Source organism: Dipodomys spectabilis, unplaced genomic scaffold (assembly GCF_019054845.1).
Source record: "Dipodomys spectabilis isolate Male_0828 unplaced genomic scaffold, ASM1905484v1 ptg000105l, whole genome shotgun sequence".
Taxonomy (NCBI): Eukaryota; Metazoa; Chordata; class Mammalia; order Rodentia; family Heteromyidae; genus Dipodomys; species Dipodomys spectabilis.
The window spans coordinates 1,542,143-1,558,960 of record NW_024870782.1 but is presented as its reverse complement, the minus strand read 5'-3'; the positions used below and the strand labels follow the sequence as shown (position 1 = coordinate 1,558,960).

At 34.2% G+C, this 16,818-nt stretch overlaps 1 non-coding gene across 1 annotated transcript; it reads right to left on the bottom strand.

Moving 5' to 3' along the window:
* Positions 1-15,530: 15,530 nt before the first annotated feature.
* Positions 15,531-15,633, bottom strand: LOC122114066. The gene has a single exon (XR_006148521.1). It is a non-coding gene; the product is annotated as a U6 spliceosomal RNA (small nuclear RNA).
* Between the last annotated feature and the right edge of the window lie 1,185 nt (positions 15,634-16,818).

Genomic DNA, 16,818 nt, shown 5'->3' with positions numbered 1-16,818 from the left:
TAACAAACCAATTACTAAATGGGCAAGGGAACTAAAGAGGGACTTCTCAAATGAAGAAATAAAAATGGCAAAGAAACACATGAGGAAATGTTCATCATCCCTGGTGGTGAAGGAAATGCAAATAAAGACAACCCTGAGATACCACCTTACCCCAGTCAGAATGTCCCACATCCACAAATCAGCCAACGACAAATGCTGGAGGGGATGTGGAGAAAGAGGAACCCTATTACACTGCTGGTGGGAATGTACACTTATACAACCACTTTGGAAAACAGTCTGGAGGGTCCTTAGAAAGCTAAAGATTGACCTCCCTTACGACCCAGTCATACCACTTCTAGGCATCTACCCTGAACAACAGGAACCAATATACAAGGACAAATGCACCTCCGTGTTTATTGCAGCACTGTTTGCAATAGCTAGGATATGGAAACAACCGAGATGCCCCACCACAGATGAATGGATCCAAAAATTGTGGTATCTATACACAATGGAATATTATGCAGCCATTAGAAATGACAAAATAATGGCATTTGCAGGGAAATGGATGGAGCTAGAAGGAATCATGTTGAGCGAGGTAAGCCAAGAACGAAGAGACAAACGGTACATGGTCTCCCTGATAAGTGGATGCTAAATCCAAAAGGTTAGGTGATACGACAAAACTAACAGGACTTAAGAAACAAAGAACTCCCGCTCATCTGGTTGAACCACTACTAAATATCCCCATGCTGCTGATCAAAAATATGGTATATAACATGTGAACACTGTTATATATTACAGACTGTGGTAGACAATTTGCTCCAGGGAAGTTAGAATGAACTTGTGACTTTGAAATTATGTAATCATTTAATCACAATCAAAAAAAAAAAAAAAAAACCTCGGGGAAGGGAGGGAGGGAGGGGATGGTAGGGGGAAAACAATGGAGGGGGTAACAATGTTCAAGAGGAAGTGTACTCATTACCTCACTCATGTAACTGTAACCTTCTGTATAGTAGCTTTACAATAAAAAACAAAAAACAAAAAACAAACAAAAAAAAAAAGCATCAATGCTTACCAAAGAGTTGGGTTAATAGTTCTCTTTCTTTGGTGAGTCCCTATGTGATTTGGGGAAGAGTCTTATTCTAGCTTTAAAGAATGTGTTTGATAATTCCATTTTCAGTTCTATTCCATTGAAGAGATAGGTTTGAGTATTGTAAGTTCTTTTCAGGCCTTAATTTCATGGTAAATTAATTCAGTCCTAGATTTTTCTGGAATGGATAGTGGTTTATTGCATTTCATTTTCATTACTCTTAGGTGTAAGTACTTGGTTCAGATTGTGTATAGGAAAGCATCAATTTCTCCAGGATTCTCCAGGCGATTGGCATAAGGTTTTCAAAGTACTCTCTTATAACATTCTCAATTTTGCTTATATCTGTTGTGTTGTCTTATTTTTACCTCTAATTTTCTCTCTTTGGGTGAGTTCTCTTATTGTTTTTGGTGGGATTTTATATTATGAAGGTGATATATAGAGAGATGGGTTACATTTACATAAGTAATGAGTATATTTTTAACAGTGCTATCCCTCCCTCAGTTTTTCCTGCTTCCCCAACCCTGACATCCCCCTCCCCCAAAGTAGTGAAGTTCATTTCTAACATAGTGTCTACTGTATATCACTGGTGCTTTGGTTGATCTTTGTCCCACCATTTCTGTGATTTCCCTTCCCTTCCCCAAATCAGATTAACATGTATAAGACAAAGGGTTGAGAAAACAAAAACAGTTACTACAGAGAGTAAACCAAAGGGTGAAAACTAAATAGAAATAAGTAAAAAGAGTTAACTATACAATCATCTTTTATCCATTTTTTGGAGCTCCTTTCGATAAGCATAATTTTTATATGGTGATATTCATATTGCTATTGAGCTATTGTAAATAGCCTAGACATATTCTAGTTTTTCCAAATGAGTGAAAACCTGTAGCCTATGATTCTTTGGGTCTGACTTGTTTGACTTATTATGTTTTCCAAGTAGTTCCATTTCCTTACAAATGGGGCAATGTCATTCATTCTGATGAATAGTGTTTTGTTGTGAATATATACGACATTTTCTTGATCCATCATTGCTGGGTCATGGGGAGCTCTATTGAGGAACCTCTATATTTCTTTACAGAATATTTGAACAAATTTACATTTCCATCAGTAGTGTAATAATGTTCCTTTTTGTCCACATCCCCACAAGCCCAGTATGTTATTATTAGTTTTCTTCATAATGGTCATTCTAACTGGGGTGAAGTAAATTCTCAATGTTGCTTTGATTTGCATTTCTTTTATGGCTAGATGTTGCATATTTCTTCATGTGTCTATTGGCCATGCATATTTCTTCTTCAGAGAAGTCTCTCTTTAAATCTTTAGCCCACTTATTAAGAGGGTTGTTGGTTCTTTGAGAATTTGTTTTTTTGGGGGGTTAACTTTTGGGGCTCTAAATATATTTGAGATATGAGGCCATTGTGTGTTGTAGAGAAAGTAAAGATCTCACAATCTGCTGGCTTTTTATCTATATACCTATATAAGTTCTCTTCTTAGTCAGATTTGGTAAGGGTCTCTCAAGTCTGTTAATTTATTTAAAAAACCAACCCTGATTTTTTGATTCTTTCCATGTTTTATTTTGTCTTTATTTAGTCATTTCTGATTTTTTTTATTTGTTTCTGTGTACTGCTTTGTGTCTGAGTTTGTTCCTGTTTTCAAGGAGCTTGAGGTGCATAATTAAAATATTCAATTGAGATTTCCCCAGTTGCTTGATGGACATCCCCAGAGCTATGTATTTTCCTTGAAATACTGCAAATACCAGAGGAGCTGGTAATTTGTGTGTTCATTTTTGTTAAATTCCAGAAACTTTCAGATTTCTTTTTTTGGGGGGGGGAGTCCGGTTGTGGGGCCTGAACTCTGAGCCTGGGTGCTGTCCCTCAGCTCTTCAGCTCAAGACTAGCACTCTACCACTTGAGCCACAGTGCCACTCCCGGCTTTTTTTCTTTGTGCTTATGTGGTGCTGAGGAATCGAACTCAGGGCCTCATGCATGCAAGGCAAGCACTCTAACACTAAGCCACCTTCTCAGCCCCTCAGATTTCTTTTCTAATACCTTCAGTGTCCCATTGTTCATTCAGCAACATGTTGTTCACTCTTCATGGGTTTGACAATTTTTTATTTGCTTTAGCCATTTAATTCTAAGTTTGTTCTCTTATGATCTGACAAGATATGGGAATTCAATTAATTTTTCTTTGGACAGAATATCCGTGTGACATAGGATATGTTCTATTTTGGAAAATCTTCCATGAGCTGCTGTGAAGAATGTATATTCTGACGCTGAATGTATATTCTATACATGTCTGTTAGGACTAGGTGGTCAATGCAGTTATTGAGGTCTGCAGTTTCTTGGTTGAGTTTTTCCTTGGATGACAATGATTTGTTGAGATGTGTTTTTAGGTTAAGTAATATTTGGTTGATGAAGTGCTATGCTCCAGGATTCAGGGTTTTGATATTTAGACTCTACATATCCTACTAATGTAGAGCTGCCATTATCAGTATGTAATGTCTCTTCTAACTAATTTTAATTTGAATTCTATTTTATCTTATGTTAGTAATTCTACCTCAGCCTGTTTAGGGTATCCACTGCTAGAATTCTGTAATATGTTTCCTATCCATTTTGTTTCCTGCTCTTCTCCTTGATACCTATCTCCCCCATGCTTTATCTTCTAACTGAATCTTGAAGTTCCTGCAAGATCGTTTCTTATTTCTTTGATTAGTTCTAAATGATGATCTCTTCTTTCCTGTTAGACCTATTCAGTCTTTGATGCTTGAGATTATCTTCTATGTAATCTATTCTCTGTGGAGAGATTCTTCATAGATTTGTATTTATCTGTCTTCAAAACGGTCACTTTATATGGCTTTTATCTTTATTAAGGTTTTGTTTTTGGGCTTGTGTGGACTTTCTTTACATCTTTTCTTTGAATAGGGGGGTTGGGACTTGGTCTTTTAACTGTGTCTTCTCTCATAAGTTTTAACTAGACAACTATTTTTTCCTAGGACTCCCTTGCCTTCTCAGAATTTACTTATCTTTCTCTTTGTAGTCTCCCTGAATTATTTTGCTAATATTTGGTTGGTCTCATCTTGTTCACAAATTTCCTTGTAGAGGTTTTGTATCTTTTCGGTAATCACATTTTTCAGCACTATTTGTAATGTATTTTGAAAACTACCTTCTATGTCCTTGATTGCCTGTTGTAATGCCTGCTTATTTACTGTGTGAATTACACTACCTTGACATCACTATTTTTTTGTATTTTTCTGATTGGTTCTGTACATTTGAAGGATGTCGTGGCTTTCATTTAGAGCATCTATGATCTTAATATTTGACTCTCTATGTTCTTGGTTGATTTGCCAGGTGTTGGTATAGACTTCTCCAATGATTTTCTGGAATTAAGTTTTTGTCTAGCCCATTAAGTGTAGGAGGAGAGATCAGTTGTGGTGAGATGTTGTCATGTTAATACTTGTGGTTCCAATGACAGTTTGAGCTGTCCAGTGGTAAGGTGAAGTGTGTCTGTGTTTGGATGTGGCTGTCTCTGTCCCTGATTTTTTTCTCATGTGGCCCTTTTATTTCCACCTGCAGCTCTGCTTTTGAACATGTTCCCCCACCACAGTCACAGCAGTCACCTGACTAGCTGGGTAACTTTTCATAGATTTGTGTTTTTTTGTGATGATAATATAAAATCTTTTATGTATTGTGGATCTATATATAATTATAGCTGACTTGCTTTGACCTTCTAGAAGTGGAGTACCTGCTAGGACTCTAAATCTCTGTTTCATTAGATAGAGCTAGGGTAATTTTCTGTTGTTTCTCTGCCATTATTTTTCCACTTCCTCAGGTTCATTTTTTATTGTGGAGTTTTTCACCTAATTTTGGGTATGCGATGGTTGTACCAGGTTATTTTCTTTTTTTCTGTTTGTGTTACTTTGAAATAGTGATTTCAGCCTTGTATGAAGAGACAGTAATAATATGAATTGTAAGTTATTACATCGAATGAAAGGGAGCAGACATTTTAACCTATTTGCTATAAATGCACTAATATTAAGCAAAGCTAATAAAAATGATTACTTCTTTACTCTTCAGAGGATGAGTATAGTACTCTTGGATATCTTGTAGGAAAAGAAATTGGACTCATTACAACTGATGCCTTACATTGAAATTACAGGCTAAACTTTCTTTCTTTTCATTTCTTTCATAATAGTATTACAATATCATAATACCTGAATGTTGATTTGTTTTCGTCTGCTATTTTCAATTCCATTCTTCATCCATTAGGAATCCAGGTCTTTGAATGACCAGTTCTTTAAAATACCTATATTGCTTATATTATTTTTTGAATCTCAGTAAAATAAATATGAATTTATGTCTGAGTCTCATCTTTACCTACATTCATGTGAAATGTATGCAGTCTCAAGCAAGGAAACTGACTATTTTACTCTTTTCTGTTATTTAATCTAATCAATAAATCTTTTCTCTTCAGCAATATGTTCTCACCTTTTAGTGTTGATTTTTTCTTTTTTCTTTTTTTTCTGTTTGTTCTCACCTTTTATATTGCTCCAGTGAACATGATGTATTTCCAGTACTTTTATAGAAGTACATTTAAAGTTTTGAACATGGAGACAAGCCCCCTCCATTATTTCTTTAAAGTAAAGCCTTTGAGACTCTTTTAGATATAAAAATTAAAAAGTTCAATGCTCAGGTTTATACATGAATACTCTAATGGTTCAGTCAATTAGACACAACAACTGCAATACCACAATAAGTCTTAAAGGCACCAAAATATTATTGTTCATGAATTAGAAAATGACTAGTCAAAACAAAGTTTATATTATATTTAAAAGCTAAAAAATGAAAATTACACTCAGATTTACAGTCAGTATCCTATTTCCAAGAATACATTTTTCAGCAATCCGGGAAACAAAAAAATAAGGGTTTGTCACAGAATGAAAGATGTAAAAACAGACTGTATTTGCTTAAGATGATAAGTATATGCAAATCATTTTATTTTTTTCAAAGATACTATAAAATTTCATAAGAGGATTTGTGATCAGAAGTGATAGGTAAGCAAAGTAACTGGAAATCTGTATATGGAAATTTTGCTTTCAATAAAGGATGACAAGTTTCACTAAATGAACCTATAGAAGATGATTTTGTATCTGCAACACACATCCAGTATTCTACACTGTAGACATATTCTGATTCTCTTCCCTCAGTTCCTGTTCAATATTCTTCTACTTTCATGTTGGAGATTCATTGTTCCAAGTTCTCTTTGTCAAAAATATTTTTATATATCCTTTAAATGTAAAGGAGTGTTTGGCTTGGGACCCTATTTACGCTTGGTATTTGTTTACCTTTAATGTTTGCCATTTATCATCCCAGGCTCCCCTTTTGACCATATCAGCTAAGAAATCTGTAATTATTCTGACTATGTATCTTTTTTATATAATCAGTCTTTTCTGATGAGAGCTTTAAGAATCCTTTCCTTGATCTCTAATGATCCTCTAATGGATTATAATGTGGTGGTGGGTTGTTCTGTTCTGGTATTCTCCGTTTGGTGTTCTAAAGGCTTCTCTTCTCTGAATGAGCTTATCTCTTTGGATGTTTGACATTTTCTCTGCTAGAATTCTGTAATATGTTTCCCATCCACTTTGTTTCCTGCTCTTCTCCTTCTTGATACCTGTTTCCCCAAGTTTGATCTTCTAACTGTCTTGAACTTCCAGCAAGATCGTTTCTTACTTCTTGGTTTGGTTCTAAATGATTATCTCCTCTTTCCTATTAGACCTATTCTGTCTTTGAGACCTGAGATTATCTTCTATGTCATCTATTCGCTGTGGAGACTTTCTACTTTCTTTTTGATTTCCCTGTTTTCTCATTGCTCATATTTTAGAGCTTCTCTCTTTATTAAAACTTTGTTTTATGTTTTGTGTGGACTTTCTTTACATCTTTTCTTTGGGTAAGAGTGTTAGGGGATTTTTTTTAGCTGTGTCTTCTTTCATATCTTTTAACTAGGCATCGTTTTTTCCCCTTATACTCCTTTGACTTCTCAGAAATTATTTATCTTTCTGTTTGTAGACTCCATGAATTATTTTGCTAATCTTTGGTTGGTCTCATCTTGTTCACAAATTTCCTTGTAGATGTTTTGTATCTTTTCGTTAATCACATTTTTTAGCAGTATTTGAAATATAATTTGGAAAGTATCTTCTAGGTCCTTGATTGCCTGTTGTAAGGCCTGCTTATTTAGTGTGTGAATTATATTATCTTGACATCCATTTTTTAAATTTCTGATTGGTTCTGTCCACTTGAAGGATGTCTTGGCTTTCATTTGGGAGATCTATGATCTTAAAAGGTTACTATCTATGTTCTTGTTGATTTGCCAGGTTTTGGTTTGGTCTTCTATTTTCCTTTGTTTTTCTGGAATTAGGTTTTTGTAGACAGCAGTTGTGGTGAGATGTTGTCATGTTAATAAATACTTGTGGTTCTTGCTGGGAAGGTGGTTCAGTGGTAGAGCGCTTGCCTTGCATGCCTGAGGCCCTGGGTTTGATTCCTCAGCACCACATAAACAAAAAGAAAAAAGCCGGAAGTGGTAGAGCGCTAGCCTTGAGCTGAAGAGCTGAGGGACAGCACCCAGGCCCAGAGTTCATGCCCCTCGACGGGACCCAAAAAAAAAAAATGTGGTTCCAATGACAGTTTGAACTGTCCAGTGGTAAGGTGAATTATGTCTGTGTTTGGATGTGGCTGTCACTGTTCCTGCTTTTTTCCCATGTGGCCCTTTTATTTCCACACTGCATCTCTGCTTTTGAACATGTTGCCTAACACAGTCACAGTAGTCACATGAATGGCTGGGTAATTTTCATAAATAGCTGTTTTCTTGTGAAGACAGTATAAAAAACTTCTTTTGAATTGCATATCTATATATAATTATAGCTGGCTTGGTTTGATCCACTAGAAGTAGACTTTGTATAGAACTCTAAATCTCTGTTTCATTAGATAGAGCTAGGGTAATTTTCTGTTGTTATTCTGCCATTGTTTTTCCACTTCCTCAGGTTCAGTTTTTATTGTGGAGTTTTTCACCTAATTTAGGGTATGTGATGGTTGTGCCAGGTTATTTTCTTTTTTCTGCTTGTGTTACTACAAAATAGTGATTTCAGGCTTGTATGAAGAGACAGTAATAATATGAAATGTATGTTATTACATCAAATGAAACGGAGCAGACATTTTAACCTATTTGCTACAATTAAATTAATATTAAGCAAAGCTAATGAAAATAATTACTTCTTTACTCTTCAGAGGCTGAATATAGTACTCTTGGATATCTTGTAGGAAAAGACTTTAAACTCATTACAATTGATGCCTTACATTGAAATTACAGGCTAAACTTTCTCCTTCAGCAGGCAAAAGCTTCATTTCTTTCATTTCTTTATTATAATATCATAATACCTGCATGTTTATTTGTTTTCCTCTGCTATTTTCAATTCTATTCTTCATCCATTAGGTATGTAGGGCTTTGAATCACCAATTTCTTAAAATACCTATGTAGCTTATATTGTGATTTAACTCCCAGTAATATAAATATGAATTTATCTCTGAGTCTCATCTTGAGCTATATTAATATGAAATTTATGCAGTCTCAAGCAAGAAATGTGACTATTTTACTCTTTTCTATTTTTTAATAAATAAATCTTTTCTCTTTTGGAATATGTTCGCATCTTTTATATTTCTCCAGTGAACATCATTACTTTTATAAAAATAAATATAAAGTTTAGACATGAAGACAACCCCCCTTCCATTATCAGTTTAAAGTAAATCTTTGGGGACTCTTTTATATATAAAATTTTAAAACTTCAATGCTCAGGTTTATACATGAATAATCTAATGCTTCAGTCAATTAGGCAAAAGAACTACCATACCACATTAACTCTCAATTTACTTAAAGCCACCAAAATAGTGTGCATGAACATCACTCATTTTTCGAAAGTGACTGGTCAAAACATAGTTTATATTATATTGGAAAGATAAAAAAATCAAAATTACACCCAGATTTTCTGTCAGTAAAAAAAAAGAAATGTATTAAATGTTAATTAAAGATGAACTTATTTCAGGTTCTAGGAAAAAAGGAAAAGCTGGGATAATAGAAGTACAATGTATTTCATAATATCAGAATAACTGTAGTAATCCACTTACAGAAATGGTCTATCAAGATGGCTTTTCAAGGTTGACTGTGAAAAATGTTCATTTCCAAGTCACCACCATAAAGCAGATCACATCCCTGGGGGCAAACTTTTGAAAGGAAGGTTCCCCTTCCTTCCTTCTCTTTTGATAAATCAAACCATAATATTTCTACAGTTGTGACCAGCCTGGAACACATTTTCCCAAGAATATTCTGTAGTGTAAAAAGGACCAACTATCAAAACAAAGGTGAAAATTCTTTTCTACTACAGAATGACTTATCTGGCTTATATTTTTTGTTATTTTCATTACTTCAAACACATGGATTATTTATATTGGGATTAGACAAGTGTCAAAGTATTAATGGAATAAACATTCAGTTTACTTTCATATATCCAATATAATACAATTAACCCCTTATGGAAAATTAACTCCAACTGTAGAAACAATGTCAGGAATATAAAATAAGCCTCAATAAATATAATCTGGCACATATAAACCAGCATCTACTCAGAAATTCAGTCGCTCTATAAATATTTATTTGGTACAAAATAATAAATATTTAATTAATGAATATGACTTTTGTCATCTGAAATACTCCTCGTGACAATAATTGTGTATAATTGTATAGATGTCACCTACACAGGAATTTAACATGCATTTAGAAATCAATTTTCCACAATTTAAGCTAGATGAGAGGAGTAATATCCTCGTGTATTGTGTGGTGTGAATTTTACCACAGTGCTGAACCCTTCCACCTAATACCAAGAGTCATGTGCAATAATTTATTTCATGTTAAGATGAGTGCTAAGTGTAGAATACAATTTGAATTATTACATTAATTCACAGAAATGAAACAATAATGATATGTTATTTGTTTAGATTCTAATGCTATTCAGTTTTACAATTCATGAAATATATTATTAAAATTAGTTTCACTTTCTTCTTTTCTATAGCTGGCTATTTAAACATTACATATTGCATATTAAACATTCAATATTAAGAAATAAAAAATGAGTAACTTATTATTAAAATGATATATTATTAAATTGTGATTTAAATTATAGTGCTAACAAATTGTGTTGAAAACAACATTTAATAGAATTATGGGTAATATTTTTTAAACTCAGCGGCTTGTTATTTGTTTCCTAATTGTGTCATTTGTTATTACTGGCCGAAGTCATCTCTTCACCTCGGTTAGTTTTCTATTTCATCTCTATTGGTTTGCTGATTGTGCATTTTGTTTTCCCTTTTTAATGGCTGACATGAGGCTGAAAATCTGTATGCTAGGTTATTACTTCTTATGTAAAAGTAAAATTACTGATCTCCACAGCTGTTGCCCCCACTCATATCTCCTGTATTGCTGCTCACATATATTTTATTTTATTTTTTATTTAAATTGTATTGTCAAGATAAAGTACAGGGGGGGTTAGTTACATAAGTAAGGAAATGAATTCATTTCTTTTATAACTTGTTACCCCTTCTCCAATTTTTCTCCCTCCATCCGAATGCCCCCCCCCCAAGATTATTTCCAACATTTTGTTTTGTGAGTATCACAGTTGTTTAGGTTACCCATTTGTCCTTTGTCTCACCATTTTGTTTTTTCTATTTCCTTTCCCAAGTTCAGATCAACATAATTACAATACCCAGGGCATCAAAATCCAATACAGTGACTTCAGGTGATAAACCATAGATGGGGAAAACACAAATCAAACAAAAATAAAAACAAATCCCATAGTACATTAAGAACAACAACAAAGAACATGTATTGGAGTTTATTTCACTTGGAATCACCTTATAGTGTCATATGTACATAGCTTTGAGCTAATCTGCTCATCTACTATGGTTATCCTCGATGTACACAATAATGCTACCCAGTAATCTCACTTCTGGGCATTTAACAACGTGACCACAAACAAGGCTACACTAAAGCTACCAGCACAATTATGTTTATTACAGTAGTATTTACCCTAGCTAAGATATGGAATCAACTCAGATGCCCCTCAGTAGCTGAATGGATCAAGAAAATGACACACACACACACACACACACACACACACACAACAGAGAGATATACATACATGCACTACTATGCTTCCAGGGCTGGGGAAGTGGCTCAGTGGTAGAGCACTTGCCTTGCATTCCTGTGTCCCTGGATTCGATTCCTCTGCACCACATAAGCAAAAAGAAAAAAAGCCGGAAGTGACGCTGTGGCTCAAGTGGTAGAGTGCTAACCTTGAGCTGAAGAGCTGAGGGAAAGCGCCCAGGCCCAGAGTTCAGGCTCCACGACTGGACACACACACACACACACACAAATACACACACACACACACACACATACACACACAAAATCCTATGTTTCCATCAGAAAGAAAGCTACCATCTCATTTTTGAGGAAATGGAAGATCTTGGAAATAAATCATATTAAGTGAAGTAAGCCAGACTTAAAGAAACATAGGTCCCGTGGTTTCTTTTATTTGTAATAATTAGTTTACATCAAGGATAATCTCATGTAGTTTAATTTGACATTTTGTTCTATGTTGAGCATGCAACATTATTGCTATATTGTTTGTTATTATTTCTACAAATAGGCAGGAATATTTAAAGAATTACGTTCATCTTATCCATTACTGAAGGAAGAACAAATAAAAGAGCAACCCCTACTCGGAAAAACAACTCGTACTAATTTAGCTTCATTCCTATGTAAGGCCAGTGTTGTCCCCTGTATCTTCATGTTGTACATTACAACTCTATACCGGTTCAACCAGTATATCTACTATCTTCTACATTGTGACCTAAATGCCACAGTAATTCCAATTTATTTTACTTTTTAAAAAATTTCTCTCTTAATGTTTGAGGTTGGTGTGTGTGTGTGTGTGTGTGTGTGTGTGTGTGTGTGTGTGTGTGTGTGTGTGTTTACAAAGATCAGAGTACATTATTTTTCTTCATTTAGAATACATCTTTCAGGTCATTGTAAGTTGTGGCTAATGGCATAAGTATCTTGCTATTTTAAGAATGAAACAGAGAAAGATATTTGTGTATGTATCACGGTTGCTTTATTAGTCTGTAGTTGAACACTGAACTTCGATTTATATATTGGCTGTTGTTGTGAATGATGTGAATAACAATGAACTACAGATATATTTGAATTACCCAGAGAGAAATAATCACATGATTGGTGGGGCAGATGATATTTTAACTTTGGAGTTCTATAGAAAACTGCATATTACTTTCTGCAAGGAGGACACTAATCTGTATTTTGAAGAAGAGTGTAGAAAATCTCCTTTTCTCCACACTCTCACCAACATTATTACCTTTGTTAAAGGTAATAAAGTGCCGGTTTTTGCTATGTGCAGTACCCCAGACTGGCCTTAGACTTATCCAACCTCCTAAATGCTTGGAATTAAAATCTTTTGCCACCACACATGATTCCTTTGATCTTTTTGATAAAAGTTATAGTAGTTATGAAGTAGTATCATAGTAATTTTGAATTACATTTCTCTAATGACTTCTGCTCACAAAACATTAAGCCAGCATAGGAGTTGTATTAAACAACTTTGTAAACTTACTGGCGATTTTTCAGGGCTTTAAGAAGAATATGTCTATTCAGAACTTTTGTCCATTTTTAATCTAGTTTTTTGTTAATCTCATCTTTAATCTCTCTATTCAAAATCAATAATTAATTCAAAGTAGTAGAAAGGAAAAATATTAAGCAACTCCTATCATTTTCAATTATCAATAGCATGATATTTCTTAATCATTTTCTGTTGACGCTTGAGACTATATAACTCAATTTAGTCAGACTTTTTACAAGGCTGTATGTGTTTTATTTATTTTACATTGATTGTTCTTTCCAAAGCCTGTGTGTCTAATTTCCCTTGGTTTCTTTCAGTCTCAATTTGTTGAGGTGTCAAATGAAGAATAAATGGAAGGAAGCAAACAAAAAAATAATATAGTTCATCTCATCTGATGATACCTCTACAAGAATGAGGAAAGAGTTGATCCAAGGACCTATGATAGGACATCAAAAAGAGAATTCATTTTTCTAGGTCTTTCTTATCTTTGTGATGTAATTTAAATAATGTAAAACACAATTTACTACTAAGATACTTTTATGTTTTATCAGTTTTGCACATTTTCATATGGACTTCACCTCAGTCTACAACATTCCTTCATCATTCTGTCCCTGATATTTTTACACACACAAGACATAATATAACCAGTTTGATTTACAGCATGAGAAGTTATCCACCTGGCTTCCTTGGAAGCAGAGCATGGTCAATAGATAACATTACTTCTGATTGCTCACTACATGTAATGGTTTCTGTAATACTTATCACATTCTTTTTAGTATTTTAAAAACTTCTGGCTAAACTCAAACTCATTCATAGACGTTTGTGTTAAGTATTTCACAAGTTTTATTTCCCTTAATTCTTAAGATAACATTTTCTATAAAGCTAATGTTATTACCATTTTAGTGTTTGGAAAAATTGTAATTAAAGGCAGTAAGTGCATGGCTCAAACACACACTTTGAGCAAAGAAATGAGTCAAAGTTTCCAAAAGTCTTTCAGCAATACACAAAAGGTAGGTAAAATCTCTCCATTCTCTTACACTCTCAATTCAATATTCATATTTCCAAGAAATAATAGCATAGCAATTATTGCCCATGGTGATAGTTTGCTGTTACATTTGGTCTTCAACACAGATTGTGTTGGTGACATTGGGTTATCATGCACAGAGCTGAGCTTATAAGAGAAAAATTTCTTCAGTCCCATAGTTCCTGTTTCCTTTTTAAAAAGTACTAAAACTTTTAAATATTTTCACTTATTGTGTTAAGAATCCAAAAAAACGAAAAAAATTTGCATATAATCACTCCAAAATGCTTTAAAAATAAATGATAAAACAGGACCCCGTGAAGTAAACTTTCTTCTACTTTTAAAATTATTCTAAAAGACTTGCGCTGGTTGGTCACATCTGTAAACCTAACTATTCGCCATATCAACACTGAAGCTAGAGATCTGTGGATAACAGTTGGAAACCAATGAGGGAAAAATAAATTCATAGGATTATTTTTCAAAAATTTCAATGAATTAGCAACAGGCCAGGAATGGAGATGTAGCTCATATAGTAGCTCACCAATCTAGAGAGGAAAGGCCTAGCAAGACTTTGAAGCACTGATTTCAAACTCTGAGCACACCAACATACATGCAATTGGATGAGAACACACGCTCTTGCACACACACACACACATTCAAAATACCTTCATATTAGTGTTTTGCATTAATTTCTTTGTTAACAATATTATATGAGTAAAATAAAGGAAATAAACTCTTCCATCTCAGAACATGTTATATGTTTTCTATTGTAAAATTCTGTACACAAGGGTCACATTTACATGAGCAAGGTTATGAGTACATTTCCTAACATGCATTGTTACCTCCTCCTTTATGTTCCCCTACCATCCCTTCCCTCCCACCTCTATAAGCACACTCCCCTCCCTAAGTACACTTCCCCTGCCTAAATTGTAAAGTTCATTTTTCATGATAGTGTCTTGTGCATATCATTGTTATAATGGGTCAACCTGTATCCCTATTTAAGCATCTTGTTTTTTTCCTTTCCCTCCCCAAATTAGAGGAACGTATATACAAGATGTGGGCGCACCAACTTCAAATACAGTGTAAACGGGTTATAGCATGGGGGAGGAACATATAAAGAAACAAAAAAAACACATCACCTGTTATAAGTACGTAAGAATCAATAACAAGCAAGAGAAAACCACACGTGTGTTCCTATCTTGGGTTTGATTTGCCTAATTTGGTCATATGTGCAAAGCTTTTAACCTTTTCTGCTTATCTCAGACATAAAATAGTTATTAAAAATTAAGGAAAACATAGGGCCTATGTTTCTTTGGATCTGGCTTACATCACTTAATATTTTTTTCCAAGTCTTTCCATTTTCTAACAAATTGGGCGATGCCATTCTTTCTGAGGGAGGCATAGAATTCCATTGGTATAAATACCACATTTTCTTGATCCATTCATCTACTGAGGGGCATCTGGGTTGGTTTCAAATCTTAGCGATGGTAAATAATGCTGCAGTAAACATAGTTGTGCTGGTAGCTTTAGTGTGGTCTTGTTTGTGATCATCTGGGTAAATGCACAAAAGTGGGATTCCTGGGTCATAGGGGAGGTCTATGTGGAGTCTTTTGAGGAACCTCCATAGTACTTTCCAAAGGGTTGAATAAGTTTACACTCCCACCAAGAATGCAGTACAGTTCTCTTGTGGTTACATCCCCTCCAGCATCTGTTGTTGTAAAAGTATGGAATGGTTCAGGAATTTGCCTGTCATCCTTTCTCAGGGGCCATTCTAATCTTCTCTGTATTGTTCCAATGTTAGAGTACTTGATGCTGAATTGAGCATAGAACATTTTTTATATATAAAGTGTAATTTATTTTCTTAAACTAGACAATTCAACAAAAAGTAAGCTCAAAATAATTGCCATGAAATTTTAGAACCATGTACTTCTTACATAAGCACACATTTAAGAATAAAGACTGACATGTCAAAAACAAAATAATTCCTGATATTTGTTGTTCAAGAGATGTGTAAGAGAAGGAATTCAATTATTTTATACAAGGCACCTGTCATAATGAACACTGAAGCAAGTGTTAAGGTTTTTTTTTAAAGTTTTAATGTTTTAAACATATTTAATTTTGGGAATTTGCTTATATATGCCAAAACTAGGACTGTTTGGCAGGACATAAATTTTTTTTGGGGTGGGAGTCTGCGAGTGGGGCCTGAACTCTGGGACTGGGCGCTGTCCCTCAGTTCTTCAGCTCAAAGCTACTGCTCTACCACTTGAACCAACGTGCCAGTTCCAACTTTTTTCTTTTTGCTTATGTGGTGCTGAGGAATCGAACCCAGGGCTTCATGCATGCAAGGCAAGCACTCTACCACTGAGCCACCTACCCAGCCCCAGGTCATAAAACTTTTTGATAAAGTATTTAAGATTTATGGTAGCAGACATATGCTACTAAGTATGTACATTTCAGAGTTTATAGAAATTTTACTAATGAGAAGTTGCAAAGTCTTTGTGTAAAGGAGCAGAATAAAGAGTTAAGACTTTTAACTACATAGTTTCTATTAAAAATATAGGGCTTCCTTATTTTAGATGTTAGTGAGGAACAAATGATGATATAAGCCATATACAAATGATGAGATGAGCCATAAATAGTAATCTTAATGGGTAACTTTAAAGACTGCTCATAGCCTATAAAACTCTTGTTGAACATCATAATCTTAGGCAGTTTTAAATGTACAGGAATATGAGAAAATAGTAAAATCTAATACGTAGTACCCTTCAAATACTGAAAACACTGGTAATTGTTTTGTTTTTCGTTTTATTAATCATTAATGTTTAATTATTGGTTTTTCTTATTTGTAGCATTGTTTTCCTTGTTGTAATATAATACAACTTTTTGTAAGTCATCATTATGAAGTACTTGGAGAAGGTTACTGGGATGGCCAAACCATTTTTTATAGGTGCATGTGAATTTACGAAGAGGAAAATTAAGAACAAAATATTTATTTAAAAAGTTATC